Raw genomic sequence first — 4,592 nt, 5'->3', positions numbered from 1 at the left:
TAACCTGACCAATCAGAATGTCCTCACACTATAACCTGACCAATCAGAATGTCCTCACACTATAACCTGACCAATCAGAATGTCCTCACACTATAACCTGACCAATCAGAATGTCCTCACACTATAATCTGACCAATCAGAATGTCCTCACACTATAACCTGACCAATCAGAATGTCCTCACACTATAACCTGACCAATCAGAATGTCCTCACACTATAACCTGACCAATCAGAATGTCCTCACACTATAACCTGACCAATCAGAATGTCCTCACACTATAACCTGACCAATCAGAATGTCCTCACACTATAACCTGACCAATCAGAATGTCCTCACACTATAACCTGACCAATCAGAATGTCCTCACACTATAACCTGACCAATCAGAATGTCCTCACACTATAACCTGACCAATCAGAATGTCCTCACACTATAACCTGACCAATCAGAATGTCCTCACACTATAACCTGACCAATCAGAATGTCCTCACACTATAACCTGACCAATCAGAATGTCCTCACACTATAACCTGACCAATCAGAATGTCCTCACACTATAACCTGACCAATCAGAATGTCCTCACACTATAACCTGACCAATCAGAATGTCCTCACACTATAACCTGACCAATCAGAATGTATTCACACTATAACCTGACCAATCAACACACAGACAGAGACAAAAGGGTGAGATGCCAAAGCACCTCTGTGCCAAGTCATGACTTTATAAACCTTTAGAGACCTGTCTGCAACTAAAGAGACCTGTCTGCAACTAACTGAGAGACCTGTCTGCAACTAAAGCCTCAGAGAGAGAGAGAGAGAGAGACAGAGAGAGAGACAGACAGACAGACAGACAGACAGACAGACAGACAGACAGACAGACAGACAGATACAGACAGACAGAGAAAGAGAGGGAGAGAGAGAGACTGAGCTGTGGATCCATCCAAACCCCAACGACTGGTTTGGCGTGTCGGGTTGGTTCTCTCTTCCGCTGACAGACATTGTCTTGAGGTGTACAGAGATGCCTGACTGCATGTGAAAACACGTTTAATTGGTGCTAGTGCGGCTGCAGTTGTAAAAGGGAAGGAACCATTCCACCCTAAAACCCTAAAACTGTGAAACCCTAAAACCCTAAAACCGTGAAACCCTAAAACCCTAAAACCGTGAAACCCTAAAACCCTAAAACCATTCCACCCTAAAACCCTAAAACCCTAAAACCGTGAAACCCTAAAACCCTAAAACCGTGAAACCCTAAAACCCTAAAACCATTCCACCCTAAAACCCTAAAACCATTCCACCCTAAAACCCTAAAACCATTCCACCCTAAAACCTTGAAACCATTTGCAGTTCAGTACCACAGGGCGATCTAATTAAGATCCTATATCAATAGGGTCGAACATAAAGATGAGGAAGTGAGTAAATGACATTACGCTCTGAACGTTGTGATGCTTTATATATCAGAAGCTTATTTTTCTTTGAACCTTTGAAACTCTCACAGCAGCCCTGAGTGTCTTCGTTTCAATGCCACTGTCCTTGTCGTTAACCTGCAATGAATCGTGAATCAGCGAGATGAAAGATAGGATCTCTAGAGGAATGTTCAGACAGGATGTTTGAGAAGGTTCAGACAGGATGTCTAGAGGAAGGTTCAGATAGGATGTCTAGAGGAAGGTTCAGATAGGATGTCTAGAGGAAGGTTCAGATAGGATGTTTGAGAAGGTTCAGACAGGATGTCTAGAGGAAGGTTCAGATAGGATGTCTAGAGGAAGGTTCAGACAGGATGTCTAGAGGAAGGTTCAGATAGGATGTCTAGAGGAAGGTTCAGACAGGATGTCTAGAGGAAGGTTCAGACAGGATGTCTAGAGGAAGGTTCAGACAGGATGTCTAGAGGAACGTTCAGACAGGATGTCGAGAGGAATGTTCAGACAGGATCTCTAGAGGAATGTTCAGACAGGATGTTTGAGAAGGTTCAAACAGGATGTCTAGAGGAATGTTCAGACAGGATGTTTGAGAAGGTTCAGACAGGATGTCTAGAGGAATGTTCAGACAGGATGTCTAGAGGAAGGTTCAGACAGGATGTCTAGAGGAATGTTCAGACAGGATGTTTGAGAAGGTTCAGACAGGATGTCTAGAGGAATGTTCAGACAGGATGTCTAGAGGAATGTTCAGACAGGATGTCTAGAGGAATGTTCAGACAGGATGTCAAGAGGAATGTTCAGACAGGATGTCTAGAGGAAGGTTCAGACAGGATGTCTAGAGGAATGTTCAGACAGGATGTCTATAGGAAGGTTCAGACAGGATGTCTAGAGGAAGGTTCAGATAGGATGTTTTTGGAAGGTTCAGACAGGATGTCTAGAGGAATGTTCAGACAGGATGTCTAGAGGAATGTTCAGACAGGATGTCAAGAGGAATGTTCAGACAGGATGTCTAGAGGAAGGTTCAGACAGGATGTCTAGAGGAATGTTCAGACAGGATGTCTATAGGAAGGTTCAGACAGGATGTCTAGAGGAAGGTTCAGATAGGATGTTTTTGGAAGGTTCAGACAGGATGTCTAGAGGAATGTTCAGACAGGATGTCTAGAGGAATGTTCAGACAAGATGTCAAGAGGAAGGTTCAGACAGGATGTCTAGAGGAATGTTCAGACAGGATGTCTAGAGGAAGGTTCAGACAGGATGTCTAGAGGAATGTTCAGACAAGATGTCAAGAGGAAGGTTCAGATAGGATGTTTTTGGAGGGTTCAGACAGGATGTCTAGAGGAATGTTCAGACAGGATGTCTAAAGGAAGGTTCAGACAGGATGTCTAGAGGAATGTTCAGATAGGATGTCTAGAGGAATGTTCAGACAGGATGTCTAGAGGAAGGTTCAGACAGGATGTCTAGAGGAAGGTTCAGATAGGATGTTTTGGGAAGGTTCAGACAGGATGTCTAGAGGAACGTTCAGACAGGATGTCTAGAGGAACGTTCAGACAGGATGTCTAGAGGAACGTTCAGACAGGATGTCTAGAGGAACGTTCAGACAGGATGTCTAGAGGAATGTTCAGACAGGATGTCTAGAGGAAGGTTCAGACAGGATGTCTAGAGGAATGTTTAGACAGGATGTCTAGAGGAATGTTCAGACAGGATCTCTAGAGGAATGTTCAGATAGGATGTCTAGAGGAATGTTCAGACAGGATGTCTAGAGTAAGGTTCAGGTAGGATGTTTTTGTAAGGTTCAGACAGGATGTCTAGAGGAATGTTCAGACAGGATGTCTAGAGGAATGTTCAGACAGGATGTCTAGAGGAAGGTTCAGACAGGATGTCTAGAGGAAGGTTCAGACAGGATGTCTAGAGGAAGGTTCAGACAGGATGTCTAGAGGAAGGTTCAGATAGGATGTTTTTGGAAGGTTCAGACAGGATGTCTAGAGGAAGGCTCAGATAGGATGTTTTTGGAAGGTTCAGACAGGATGTCTAGAGGAAGGTTCAGACAGGATGTCTAGAGGAAGGTTCAGATAGGATGTTTTTGGAAGGTTCAGACAGGATGTCTAGAGGAAGGCTCAGATAGGATGTTTTTGGAAGGTTCAGACAGGATGTCTAGAGGAAGGTTCAGACAGGATGTCTAGAGGAATGTTCAGACAGGATGTCTAGAGGAAGGTTCAGCAGCAGACTAACTCACCACAGGGCCTCAATCATTCCAGGATCCTACACATTTGAGTACACACACACACACACACACACACACACACACACACACACACACACACACACACACACACACACACACACACACACACACACACCGGACAAACAGATCCTCACTGGTATGCAGAGAAGACAGCAGTAAATGTTTCGAGTCTGTCTGTCTCCCTGTCTGTCTTCAGGTCTAACTGTCTGTCTGTCTATCCAAGTATGTGGTCACCGGGTGTGTGTGTGAAAAAATCACATGTACAGTGAGGCAAAAAAGTATTTAGTCAACCACCAAATGTGCAAGTTCTCCCACTTAAAAATATGAGAGAGGCCTGTAATTTTCATCATAGGTACACTTCAACTATGACAGACAAAATTAGAAAAAAATAATAATAATCACATTGTAGGATTTTTGATTAATTTATTTGCATATTATGGTGGAAAACAAGTATTTGGTCAATAACAAAAGTTTATCTCAATACTTTGTTATATACACTTTGTTGGCAATCACAGATGTCAAACGTTTTCTGTAAGTCTTCACAAGGTTTTCACACACTGTTGCTGGTATTTTAGCCCATTCCTCCATGCAGATCTCCTCTATGGTACAGTATAAACTAGGGTGATGTTAAGGGTATTGATGGTACAGTATAAACTAGGGTGATGTTCGAAATGGTGTTTGAATTTAAGACAATCTTAGTCAGATTCAGACTAACCTGAATCAACATGGTGGGGACTGAGTTTATATGCTCTCTCTCTCTCTCTCTCTCTCTCTCTCTCTCTCTCTCTCTCTCTCTCTCTCTCTCTCTCTCTCTCTCTCTCTCTCTCTCAATTCAATTCAATTCAATTCAATTCAATTCAAGGGCTTTGTTGGCATGGGAAACATGTGTTAACATTGCCAAAGCAAGTCAGGTAGATAATATATAAAGTGAATA

General features: G+C 43.0%; 1 long non-coding RNA gene across 1 annotated transcript; it reads left to right on the top strand.

Moving 5' to 3' along the window:
• Positions 1 to 2,330: 2,330 nt before the first annotated feature.
• On the top strand, positions 2,331 to 3,478 carry LOC127910433 (uncharacterized). The gene is made up of 4 exons (XR_008074854.1): positions 2,331 to 2,435; positions 2,884 to 2,907; positions 3,282 to 3,356; positions 3,430 to 3,478. It is a non-coding gene; the product is annotated as an uncharacterized LOC127910433 (long non-coding RNA).
• The last annotated feature ends 1,114 nt before the right edge of the window (positions 3,479 to 4,592 follow it).

Source organism: Oncorhynchus keta, chromosome 21, assembly GCF_023373465.1.
Source record: "Oncorhynchus keta strain PuntledgeMale-10-30-2019 chromosome 21, Oket_V2, whole genome shotgun sequence".
Lineage (NCBI taxonomy): Eukaryota > Metazoa > Chordata > Actinopteri > Salmoniformes > Salmonidae > Oncorhynchus > Oncorhynchus keta.
Note: the sequence above shows the minus strand (reverse complement) of the source record. Positions and strands in the feature narration are given on the sequence as shown.